We start from the raw sequence: 14,014 nt of genomic DNA on the forward strand, positions 1-14,014 counted from the left end.
ATTTATTTGCTGAATGTGTGAATTTTCTCTTTCTTTCCTCCTTCCCTTCTCCCCCCACCCCCAGAAAATTACAAATTGTTGTCAAGGTTAACGAGTTAATATTCTCATTCAATATTTATTTTCGAGGGAAGACGGTGGAAGCGTCGCGACCATTCCTGTTCTTCCCTCCACCGCATAGTCTGGCTTCTTAATCAAAGTGACAAGGACACTGTCCTTTCGATGATACTCGGAATCATCGAGACTGAAAAATGAGCTTTATTAATCAGCAGACCCTGATTAATTATTATAAAGTGCGGCGCCTACATTTCTGTACATTTTAATAATTCCTGCGGAAGGCTAACAATGTCCCCTGTGGTTTGGAGTCTTTGGGGTTTGAATTTTTCTGAGCAATGTCGCAATAAATAGTCAAGAGAAGCACTGTTCTCTCTTTAATCCATTCTGCTTCAAGCCGGCAAGCCAGGCAAAGCCTCCTTTTTTGTCCAATTTCCCATCTATAATTCATCATTTGCATACAAAGTAAGGAGCTCAGAATCAGCGGTTTCATCAGTTTTCAAAATACCAAGGGACAGTGGGGGCGATTTATCGCAGGGCACATTATCTAGTTCACACAATCAGGATATTTCTGTGGAACCCCGCCTGTCATGATTTCTTGATAAGAGTGGCCTCCCAAAAACTCCACGGGAGAAAGGTCACCCGTCTGACGATCTCTGGTGCGTCCAGAGTCCCTGCTCTGTTTTCCCAGACATACCCGCCCCGCATCCTCATCCGCAAAGGAACACAGCCCGCTCCAGAAGAGCAGGTGAGCTTGTACACGACACATGCCCGAGGCTTCTGACCGTGCCTGGCGGGCATCAGACAAAACTCATTCACTCACTCACTGCCGGTGAGTCGATTCCAAGTGATCGAGCTAGACTCTCTACCTTGGCTGGAGTGGTGGTTCCACCAGGCCGTGCCAGTTAGCTGGGGTCACTTTCTACCCCTGGTAATCCCATGCCTAGTAGAGAACTGGGCTCCATGGGGAGCTGCTTTTTTAATGGTGATTTTTCGAAGGGAGATTGCCAGGTTTTCCTTCTGAGGAGCCGCTGGGTGGACTCAAAAGCACTGACCTTGGGGTTAGGGGCAAGCACATACTGTATGCTGCACACCATGGGAGATACAGGTGTCCAAACTTATCCACAGGAAACTGAAGACCTGTGCATTTCCCTTGTATAAGGTCTACCCCGAATTACATTTTGAGTGAAGAGGGTGATCAAAATGGCAACATAGGAACGGGCTTCCAAAAATTCACGGGAAAATTGCAGATCTCTCCATTGCATGTGTCCATAACAGAGGAAACGCCCATGTCTCTGATGTGAGAATAATGAAACAATAGTTATCATGAATGGGCACACGTTCACACATGGTTTTGACGGGCTGCCTCCTGATCTGAGAATTTTGGGGCTTAAATGCTGAGGCCTTAACAACGTGACCGAGCGTCCAGCAGCTTTTGACAATCGACTCACTGAAACGGGGCTCCCGACACTGGATGGTGATGAGGTAGCTCCAACTGGGGGTCCACAAGCTACCACAGGGACATCTTACGTGGACAATTGTCAAATGTGAAGCTTCTACACATCCACATTGGCTGATCTGCTGGGCAGTGAGTCTCAAGTTCATCACACCCAGTAATACCATGGTGAATCACCCAACATGTAATAGTGATGAGTTAAAGTATACCGATGCTTTCATATTCCTGCACTTTAATGGCCACTGCATTCATGGAAGACTTAAGAGCATGGGAACGGGGTAGGATTGAGGGGAATCCCTGCCATAGATGGTTACACGGCTGTGACAACAGAAGTGTGTCATGGAGGAGTCAGACAGTAAGCCTTTATGTCAACTTGCACGTGTGCAAGGGTCGTTGAGCTTGTCCACATGACCACATGATGATGCCTCTTGGTTGGTGCAGTCTTTTAATAAGAAAGAAGCTGGTTACTTCCTTTGTCTGTCCCTGCCCCTCCACTTTCCTGCTGGTGGGGCCTCTGTGCCCCTCTCCCGTGGCAGACCCATGTGGGCCACCCACCTCAGAGAGCTGCAGGAGCCCGGCCGTGTTTCCACGGTACTCGGATCCTTGCAACTCTGCACCCACAGCCTTTGACCCTCCCGCATGCTGCTTCACCCTTTTGCATCATCGGTCTGTAGCTACATGAGTCTGAAGAGGACTCCGGCTAGCATCGGACTCATGGACTTAAGTTAGACTGGGCTGGGATGCCTTCTTGATCTAGTTATAAAGCTCTTTCTTATACATATAAGAGCGTCATTGGGTTTGTTTCTCTGGACAACTCAGCCGAATTCGTGGAAGGTTCAGATAGAAGGGCCTAAGGCAATTTTGCAGCATTGCTTGCCACCAAGAACCCCTTGGGAGGAACGGGTTAGTTCCATTTCAGCCTCGGATCGATGTGGTGCAGAGAGACAGAGCAAGGAGCATGCAGTGGGATCTCCATGGACAGACAAGGACAGTTCAGTGGAGGGAGCATGAATAGATGGGGACACCAAAGAGCAGAACCCTGACTCCACTCTGCCTCTGGCTCCTGGACATGCTCAATGAACGTAAAAGATACTCCCGAGAGAGAAGGGGAGACTTTGAAGTGAAATATGTTAGTTCCCTCATTTGACATCATAGGGACTTGCATCGATTATGAATTAGATCCCTAAGTTTATCCTATTTTTGTATGCCATCGAGTTGATTCTGCCCTATTGAGACCGTATAGGACAAAATATGACTGCCCCATAGGGCAGCTTTCCCCTGTTGTAATCTGTACAAGAGTTGATCTCCAGGTCTGTCCTCCTTGCCGAGCTACAGGGTGTATTCAAATCACCACCATGGACGTCATCAGCCAAGTGCTTAGCTTTTGCTCCATTAGATAATCCAAGTAACAGCACTGTGATAAGTGAAGACGTGTCTTTCTCTTGTGTAAGCCAAGTCTATTAATGCACATTCTCATCTAGTATGGAGTTTCCGGCATGCTGCTAGGACTCGGGATTCTCTTTGGTCTGTCATGCTTTCTGTGAGGCTTTCCGCATCCAGCTCTGCTTGGGCCCAGTGTGGCTGCTGGAACGCCAGCCATCACTTCGGCATTTCAGTCCAAAAGGAAAACGAAACCGGAGAAAAGCAAAGGACAGTTAGGTCTTCCCTACTTGCACGTTCATTTCGTGGACGGGATGTGTGGCATGGCCACTGTTCACTCAAGTGTGGCTGGGTGCATTTCCAGCCTGAATAAAACCAGCGATTGGCCACCAAGGAAAGGGGGAAGGAATAATATTAGCAGAGCAGTGAACAGTCTCTGCCACAAAGTTCCCAACACAAATTAAGCTGATTTAGAGAATGTTAGGGTAGTTTCTCTAGAGGAGCAAAGCCAGGGAAGCATACAGATCAGTATATGTAACATACTGTCATTGAGTCAGTTCTGACTCAGAGTGACCCTAGTGGGAAGAGTAGGACGGACAGGCTGTACATCTTTAGAGAAGCAGGACGATGCATGTTCTCCTGTGAAGCAGTTGAGTTTGAACCATTGCCTCCTTTTGTTAACAATCAAATATTTAATCAGTGGGCTAACAGAGATCCTAGAAGTATGAATACATTCATTTCAAAGGAATAGGGGCTATGGAAGCTGGGGAACCCCAAATCTCTGGTTTAGACATTAAGCAAGAGACTCTTCCTGACCCACATGGTTGCAAGGTTGATAGACCCACAATCTGCAAGTCAGGCATCAGGCTGCTGGCTCAAGTCCCAAGAATCAGCAGTCGCGGGCTGATGAGTCAGATACAGGACTGAGAGGTAGTAAGCTTTACCAGGGAGCCCATTCATATTCCATTCAGGTGACATCCTCAAGGGAGCCATCCTTCCAATCAACTGGCTGTCCACATTAGATCACCAAAAAGGAAGATGATTACATTATGTTTGCCAAAACCACTGAGATGCATGACCTGGTCAAATGGACATATAACATTAACCATCATAGGGAACATCACAGATATTATTTCTCCTTACAAACTTGATTTTGCGGCCTCTTGTACAAGCGTCACCCTTGATCATATCTCCCCTGGAAAACCACACCAAACCCACTACCTTTGAGTCCATTCTGAGGCAGAGCAATGAGTGGCAGGGCTTTCTAGACTGGGCATGTTTATGGGAGCAGATGGCCTCCTCCCTCTTCTTCCACAGAGCCACGAGGGGATCCCAACCATTGACCTGAGAGTTTGAATCCCAGTGCCCCACCCCGCGGGGCTAACAGGCTGCAGTCTGCAATGGCAGACAAGGACTGAGACATAACCCAAAGGCTTCTCCACAGCGGAGACCCGGTGAGCAATGATTCCCATGTGCCATTGGCAGTTACGGGGGCTAGAAGCAAATGTTATGTTTTCCTTCTCGGTAAAATGCGTTTGCAATGACACCAAAGTCTAAATGGACCCCTGAAAGTCCTGTGGGTGATTCCCTCACCCAACCTGGATGTCACAATGGGAAAATTGATGAAGAACAGCTAGTCCTCCCTTTACAAGCAAATGCGAAGAAAGAGGGAATGAGGATGCTTCCTCAGCCATGATATTTCTGGGAGAGACAGTCCCTCTTACCTTCTCAAGCCAGACATTTCTATCAGGGCAGTGGGTGTTAGGTGCTATGCAGTTTGTTGGGACTCAGTGGCCTGAGGCACAACGAAAGAAGGCACTCCCCAGGTCGGTGGCATCCTTCCAGTTGTTCTCTTTGAGCCCCCGGCTGCAGCCGTTGAATCAACCCGTCACCTGGAGGGCCGCCTACTTGTTTGCTGACCCTCAACCCTCAGGGTGGAGACCTTGTTAAATAACGTTGAGACACATGCAGGTACCCAGGTCAGAGTTGGATGGGTTTTCCTGCACATGCTGATGGCTTTAACGCTTCTGCTAGCGAAGTTCAGGAGTGACATCTGGGGGCCCCAGATTCCTGAGCCTCCACCCCATGTTTGCATTTTCCCCTGCAGAAGTGCAAGTTCTAATCACAGATAACAAGTAAATGAGATTATGATGTTAGCTTTCTCCAGAGATAACAGCAGTCCAGGTCATAAAACTACCATATGGCAGATTTGGCAGTCTTTGCCGCCAGCCACGGATTAATTATCACACAGACAGACTCTGGTCCCCATTTGCGAGTGCCTAGGGGCCCCTGTGGCAGGGATTGGCAACCCGGTGAAGGCGAGAGCCTGTATTATGTTTGGCAGAGACACGATGTGACCTTACTGGGGCCAGTTCTGTCATCTCTTAAAATTTAGCTCATGATTAAGTTTATCATTTCAAATAAACACAAAATGTCAGGTCTCTGGGTCTACTTAGCATGGAGAGCCCAAACTGACCTCGCTCTGATTTAAGAGGGTCCGGGCCAAGGAAATGAGCTGATTAGTTCTCCCATCTGACTTTTATTAGAGTTATCAGATAATATAGTGAGGGTTAAATCTCTGTTCCAATTGGCTGGTTGCCACACACCAAACCCACAGGGTATCCACCATGCTTGCCTTGACATCTCAGAATTACTCATTCAAAGCAGGGGCCATTGGGCGGATCACCCAGGAATTTTGCCTTTCTGTCTGGCATCCACTAACAAGGGTCAATTCCACTCATCTTTATCAAATCCACTCACATGTTCCCTACTTCTTCATCAGTTGAGGATACGTGTACCCGTTGGAATGTCCTATTCCATCATTCACTGATGAGGGCAGATCAGAGCATGGACCTATATATCCCCTCTGGATCTTTAGTCTGTATGTCCCTGTCCCCACCCATGCTTTACTGCCATCCAGCACTAGACCTGGGGCACCAGAGTGCTGGGTGGCTTGCTGTTCAAGCCATTCTCCACTCAATTGGAAACCAGTAAGTGAGTGAAAGTTATAAGGATACATATTTCCTGGTCAGCTGACCTCCAAAAATGTTTCTGCAGATGGGATCTAACCAGTTGGAATTTCTATTGCAGATACTGACTGCTTCCAGTAACTCTTTCTTTAGTCCTGTCCTTATTTTATGAATGCCCCAGCATACTTGTATACGTCAGCACCACGCGATGCTAGACTCCAGGCAGCAATGAACCTGGAGCAGAGGTCCAAACCACAGAATCCTCCTAGCTCATTCAGCCATCGACTTAGTCAATCAATATTAAAATGCCTACTTTGCCCCTGCCTTCTCATCTGACTCATCTTAGAGATCAGCTTGTCCCTAGCTTTATTTTCAGGTCACGTGGTTTGAACAAGCTGAGATCCTTCCCACCAGAATTTTCAGCCCTGCTCCCTGATGAGATGTGCTCCTTCTGCACTCCATTGTACCATTAGTCTCTGCTTCACTTGGCTTCATCTTTCATTCTTCTGCCCATGCATCTCTCGCTCAGCAAACCAACCAGAACCTCCAGCCTATGCTAGCACACCTAAAGGGAGAACCCCCTAATAATGAAGCCTGGCCAAAGTTGCAATGGATAAGTGATGTGATGACTTGCCAAGTCTCTAGCTACCTGGTTAGCATGGAAGAGGCACGAAGGTTGCAGCTCTCTATTGTAAACACCGCAGCTTCTCAATGTCTAGTCCAGACTCCCACAAGGCAATGCTCAACACCTATGTGCTTATCAATAAACTGAGCATTTCACATGTGTTGCCAGGAGGACTGTCCCCAAGATGACGAAGCAGCTACTCCCCGGGGACCTCATAGGTATGGTGCAAAGATAAGCACATGGTGACACTGCAGCGTGTTCAAGGTTGCTGTGATGAGTGGGGTGAAGCGTTGGTATTCAAATATGTGGGTTTTTCCATACTGTGTAACACATTTCTGTTAACTTCAGCAGTACACTCTAGGGGAAGGTAGGTCAGACTACAGCCTGGGGGGCGGGGGTTGGGGGGTGGTGCACATTTGGCAATGTGTTGACATTGTAGAAAGAGTAATACTCTGAACTACAAAGTGTTTTTGATTTTCAAGAGACTGGCTTTATTGAGGGTTGGGGGGAATAAGAGATATTCTCAGAATTTCAAAGATCAAAGCCAGAACTGGGAAGCCCCGATAAACATGATAGCTCATAAAGATGCCGAACCATAGGGCAGGTGCGTGAGAACGAAGGAGCCATATTCCACCTGGAACGGAAATTTTAAAATCAGAGCAACTGGATGGAGGCAAGTCTCAGGGCCTAGAGTCAACCCATTTGGTGAGCATCTGCGATAACGCTGACCTTTCCCTCCTCATGGAGAACCACCTGAATGGGAAGAGGTGAGTGTGACAGGGAAATTCATTTGCTGCTGTTGTTCCAGGTACGGTTGAGTCAGTTCTGACCCATAGCAACCCTAGAACAACAGACAGAAACACTGCCCAGTCCTGCCTCGTCCTCACCATGCTTCCTATGTTTGAGCCCATTGCTGCAGCAACTGTGTCCGTCCGTCTCATGGAAGGCCTTCCTCTTTTTCCCTGCCCTTTTTCTTTACCAAACTTGATGTCCCCCTCCAGCGAATGATCTCCCCTGACAATATGTCCAAAGAACATCAGACAAAGACTCGTCATTCTTGCCTCGAAGGAGCACTCTGGCCATACATCTTCTAAGATAGATTGGTTTCTCCTTTAAGGAGTCCACAGTACTTTTCCTATTCTTCACCAGCACCATGATTCAAACACATTGATTCTTCTTCCGTCTTCCTTATTCAAAGTCCAGCTTTCAAATGCATGGGGGCAATTGAAAATACCATGGATTGAATAAGGCACACGTTAGTCCTCAAAGTAACATCCTTGTTTTTTAATTCTCTAAAGAGGCCTTGTGCATCAGATGTGCCCAAAGTAACAGGTCTTTTGATCTCTTGACATAGCCCAGACATCTCATAAGCCTCTTAGAGAACCCCCACATTCAGGACAGCACCACAGCAATATGGAGCCCGAGAGCTGGCAGTCCATTTACAAGGGCTGACGGACCAGGGCAAAGTTCTCATAACAACGTCTGTCACTAATTAACAGATTACTCATTACATCAGAGTAGTATGAGGAAACTAGCCAATGGGTCCTGAGTTCCTTGGGAACAGAGCTGATGCACCAAGAAGGTTTAGGAACTAGAAGAGTCCTGGGGTCAAGGTGTGGAGAATGGACAATGGATGCAGAATTGCCCACACAAAAAGATCCTAGAACAAAATCCCCCAACACCAGTTGGAGCTACCTGTTTGCTTTGAAAGCCAGTGGGGCCAGAATATGACACAAGCCCTAGAAGTTTTTCACCGCATACCAGAAAGGATTTCTGCTCATATGATAGAAGCATCGTATATGACAGAACCAAGGGGGTGGGGGGGTGACAAGAGACTCTTGAAATGTACTGAGACTTCAACCAAAAGTAACCAAGGGAGGGGAGGGAAGGGTTTTCAGTGGCAATCAGAGCCCCTGAATGAAGTTTTTTAAAGTTTAGTTTCAAGAAAATAAATTTCTTGTTCTGGAACCCAGACTTTGCAGCTGTTGACCTGTGAGCCTGTGGCACACGGAATGAGGTGTTTGGGAGGAAGGCAGAGGAATGGCTCGGTGTACGGGGAAGGCATCCTGAGAGGTAAGTAAGATGAAGATGAAGATGTAAAGGAAAGAGGAGTGGTAGCGCCCGCACAGGGCACTTTGCAAAGGGAGAAGGCTGTGCTATTGGGGCACAGACAAGGGCAAGGAGAACAGACTTCGTCCTCTAGGCTCTGGTGGAGTGCTTTACATTGGGGAACAACAAGGTCAGAGTTAAACAGTGGGCTCCTGTGGCCAGATAGTGGAAGAAGAGCTCTGAACTGTAATGTCGACCCCAGTCAGGAGCCCTCCCTGGTGGTGCAGTGGTTACGAGTTGGGCTGCTAACTGAAAGGTCCCAAGTCTGAAACCACCAACTGCTCCATGGGAGAAAGAGGAGGCTTTCTACTCCGGTCAAGTGACAGTCTCGGAAAGGGTCACTGGGAGTCAGAATCGATTCGATGGCAAGGAGTTTGGTTGGGTTTGGGGAGGGCATAAGAATAACCTGGGGAAAATATGTAATGTCCAAAGCCCTGATCTAGAGATACTGTTGCAATTGGCCTGAGGCTGAGCCTGGGCATTGGCATTATTCAAAGCTCCCCAAGTGACACAGAAGCCCTGGCTGAGAACTTATTTCAGAAGCAAGGGGAGTAGCAAGAAGGGCCCTGGAAGATTTAATGATTCCCAGACAGGGTATCATGGTGAAAGACTCTACAAGAACTTCAAGAATAGATGCAAGCCAGCCAGGAACTGTGCCACAGGGGTCTCAGGGTTGAGGCCTTCTGGCAACGGATTGCCAACCTGTCTTCTGAGGTAGCACTGGGTGGCTTTGAACCCTGAACCTTTGGGTGAGTAGTCGAGCTCTAAACTGTTTGCCTCACCCAGGAGTGGTAGGCTCCATGAAAACAAGAGCAATGTCATTTTGGTTTCCAGACATTTACACTCAGAGCCTGGAACCCAGGGGAGGCCCAGTTACATATTTGCTACAGAAATGAATTCACTTCATCAGATTTTCCTGACATTTTCCCCAAGGGATCCGCTTTGAGAGGTGCTCCCCTGGATGCTAACTAATGAATCCCACATTTATTTCATGTCCTTCCTGCCTTCCTCCTTCCTTATTGCATTCACTCTTGGTCTTTGTCCCCTTCTCTTACTCTCTCATTCGCTTCCTGCCATACCCTTCCATGCGCCTTCTCATTCTGCCAACACATGTTTTGTTAGTTAGTTAGTTCCTACTACCCACCAGGAACCATATTATGAACTAGAGCCAGTGGTGTGAGACTATAAACAAGAATAAGACAGTGTGGACTTCAGGGAATAAATAATTTATCAAAGGAGGCCGTTGAATAATCAAGTAATATTAGCACAATATGATAGCAAAGATAGACTCTGGAACCTAGAGGAGCCCCAAGAAGGGAACTATGGGAGCCCCTCTTGGCATGAGGTGGTTTGGTTACAGTATCGTAGAAAGGCAAATGATTGCACTGAAGTCAAACTCAGAGGTGTCCACTTTGGCAGTACTGGCATTTGGGACTAGATCATTCTATACTGGGTTGTGGGTGAAACCGCAGATGGCCAGCAATAACCTGTGCATCACAGGGTACCCAGTGATACCCTTGACCTCTACCTACTACACACCAGTAGTGCAATCCCAACCACTAGGGTGAGACCATCAAAAATGTCTCCAGGTATTACCAGAAGCCCCTGGGGGGAGAGACAAATTGCTCCCATTCAGAAATCCCTGGTCTAAATATTAAGAGATGAAGCCGTGAGGTTGAGAGGAAGGGCATCCAAGAGCAGCAATATTAAGTATCTGGCACGTTGCTCAATTGGAAATTCCCCTAGTCTTCCATGGGTGAGTCAAACAATGGCGCAAGTCATGATAGCTCATTGTACCTAAGCAGTACATGAGGGTGTGCTAAACTCGAAAGCCCAATCACCATGCTGAAGATTGCAGGAAGAGCCAGGAAGAACTCACTGATGGAAAGAGGGATTTGTGGTATGAAAGGAACCTGGGCCACGTGTCCACGTACTCTGTGCTTAAATTTCCATGCACGTGGCCTTGATTAAGCTTCCAGGAATTTGAATTACACATGTGTCCATGTACATAGATCCGTGTAAACCTAAAGGCAGTCATGGCAATATTGTCTAAAATAGAGGGGGGTGTGTGAAAATGGTCTAATAAATGTTCATTTTCAATGACTTATTTGGTAAATGCTCAAGAACTAGGCAAATGTTCAAAAGAAGGAGATTCATGGCTATGAACGGATGCTGAAAGATCCCCTGCCTATAATTCAATACTAGATTATACCTTTAATAACTTATGTTCGTCAGCAACATATCTCACCTCTCCATCCTGTTTCCTCACCTGTAAAACAGGAGGGCTGAGCAGTGCTGCTCTCCTTGGGTCCTTGTGACATTAGCTGCTTCCACACCTACAGTGAGCGGTAAGGAATAGTTTGTTCATGACTGTGGTTGCCGTGAGGTGCCATCGCATTGACAGAAGGAAGCACTGCCCAGCGCTGCACCACCTTCACAATGGTTATGTTTGAGCCCATGGTTGCAGCCACTGTGTCTATCCATCTCCCTGATGGTCGGTCTTGCTCTTGTTAGCCGGGCCTCTGCTTTACCGGGCATGATATCCTTTGCCAGGGCCTGGTTCCTCCTGATGCCATGCCCTAAGTGCACGAGATGAAGTTTGCATCCTCACTGCCATATAATAAACATGTGTATTAGTGTTGTTATGTTTAAGTTAGAAAACCTAAGTGTATCACACTATGCTTAGTGTCTTTCATTTGTGTGTTTTTTGAAATCTGACTCAAAACTTACACGGCTGAAATATTTATGATGCCTTTCTGAAGAAACTGTTGACAGGTGCTCTATCTGCCAGTTGGAACAGAAACTGGGGACTGGCAGAAAAGGCCCATTTTAGCACTTTATAACCTTCTGTCCTGTTTCCAGGTGAAAATAGGTCATGTGCTGGCAATTCTTTGGGAAAATCAATGTTGAAAAAAGGAACCTGCATCATTTAAAAGACTAATAATAATAATAATCTTAGTTCTCTAACTTCCTAGCACGGTGACCTAGCAGGTTCGATAACTCCTTCAGCCTCTTTTCCCTCATTTATAAATTGCGTGTAATAATAGTCCTTATCCTGGAATAGCAGTGAGGATTAAATGAGATAATTCAGGTAAGGCACTTAGCACAGTGCCCAGCATGCAGTAAGAGCTCAGAAATGCAGGGTAATAATAATCATTTTAGCATCATCATCATCTTCTTCTCTGAACTACACGCATGGTCATTTTCCCTACCAAGGCCATTCTCTTAGACCCCATAGAAAAAGGAGCACTGGTTGAAAGCCAAGCAGAGAAAGCCTGACAATTCCCTACACCTCCAGATTAACCCCATGGATAGTGGGCGACAGAGCTGCCTGATTTAAGAAGGTAGAGTCAACAGCATTTTGACCTAGGCCACCATTGGCATTTTGGAGCTTGGAAACTGTGGCCAAATAATTACCCTACATAAAATACACTTCCTGCTCCCAACAGAAATGCAACAAAGAAAAACAAAAACGATTCCTCTCTGTGTACTGAAAAAGGAGAGAGAAAATGCCCTACATCCCTGTATTTTGAAGAGATGATATCATCAAGTAGCTATCATTCATCACCAATTTATGAGAATCAGCAATGCAAAGAAGAAAATCGAGTCAGGGTGGGGATGGAGGACAGTCATATAATTAACACTGACAGGTGCTTGGATTCTGTAAACCAACATTAGGAAGCCCACAGAAAACTACGGTGTAATGTCAACCATCCCTAGAGCTGGCAGGGGAGTGGACTATGTGACCCACAGAGTCTCCATTCCCTCTCTAATGGCTGCTGTTCTCTGGGAGGCATCTCTTTATCAGAAACAATAGCTTGTCTAATTGATGAAGGCTGGGGAGGCAGGGAGAGAGACCAGTTACCTGGCAGATATCTGAACAGTGAGCCCAGGAAGTGAGCAATGCAGTAAAATGAAGAAAGGCCAATTGAGATGGTGAGATCAATTAGAGGGTGGAACATGAGTAGAGGCCAGGAAACTTCTTTGCTTGAATGTTTAAGATGGGTTAAGTGACACAGTCTTTCAGTTGCAAGAATGGGTGGTCTTAATATTTTTTTCAAATGTCAATCACATTGATAGCATGCCTTTCAGTCAAACACTTCCTACAGTATTGGTATGTCTTTGAGTCTCTGGTCAGTATCTCAAAATAGAGCTTAGTGTGATCCCATTGTTTTCAGATGTAAAAATGAAGATGAAGGGATCAATTATCTTTAGTATATATTGATATAATAATAATAATAATAATATATTATGTTACACTCTCACTGCTACCAAGTCAATTCTGACTCACAGCGACCCCTATGACAGAGTAGAACTGCCCCTGTGGGTTTCTGAGACTACAACTCTTTACAGGAGTAGAAAGCCTCATTTTTCTCCAGAGGACTGCTTGGTGGTTTTGAACTACTGATCTTGCAGTTATTGGTGTGATGCTTAACTCCTTATACCACCAGGGCTTCTTTAATATATTACAGATAACTGATATATATCATCTGTACATAATACGGGTTTAGATACATATTTCATAATATCTAGGATATACATTATATAGTTATATTATTATATCACAGATATTTGATGTATTATATATAATGTTCCAATTAACTATAATATTAATGATATGTGTTATAGAGATATGTGGTATGGCTTTTATAATATATATCAAATATCTATAATACATGTCTATAAAGTTATATAGTAGAACAAACTATAATGCATATCTACAATACATATGACATATTCTAGATATACTGTGTAATAGATCAATCACCTATAATACATATCTACAATTAGATGATAAATATTATAGATAGATTACATAAAAGTAATATATCTACAATGTATTATAAATAATTGATGACTTTTGTCTATAAAAACTTTTGTGGAAAAACTGCATTGCCTTTTAATTCTATGTTTCCCTTGACTTTCTGGAGCCCTGGATATCAGAAAGTATCATATTGGAAAGAATTCTCATGAGAAACAGCAATACCAATGCCATGCTCTAATGTCTTCCAATATATATGAGGGAGCTACAAAAAGCTCATAGAAAATGGAATCAAAAGGTAAAGGAATTTTTCCAAGAACTCTTTGAAGACCCCTCATATTAACAATATTCTCGAAAGTAAGCAAGTGGCCATTTAACCCAGAAGCAACAAAGTCCACATGGAAGCAGTACACCAACATGTGTGATCATGAAGGGTTGAGGGGACCAGGTATCAAGTACCAAAGGCGGGGGGTGGGGGGGAATCATATCATCGTGAATGAGGGGAGCACGAGGGCCTGGTTCCTCCTGATGCCATGCCCTAAGTGCACGAGATGAAGTTTGCATCCTCACTGCCATATAATAAACATGTGTATTAGTGTTGTTATGTTTAAGTTAGAAAACCTAAGTGTATCACACTATGCTTAGTGTCTTTCATTTGTGTG

Source organism: Echinops telfairi, unplaced genomic scaffold, assembly GCF_000313985.2.
Source record: "Echinops telfairi isolate 266 unplaced genomic scaffold, ASM31398v2 ScPeMD7_5592;HRSCAF=6446, whole genome shotgun sequence".
NCBI classification, from domain to species: Eukaryota; Metazoa; Chordata; class Mammalia; order Afrosoricida; family Tenrecidae; genus Echinops; species Echinops telfairi.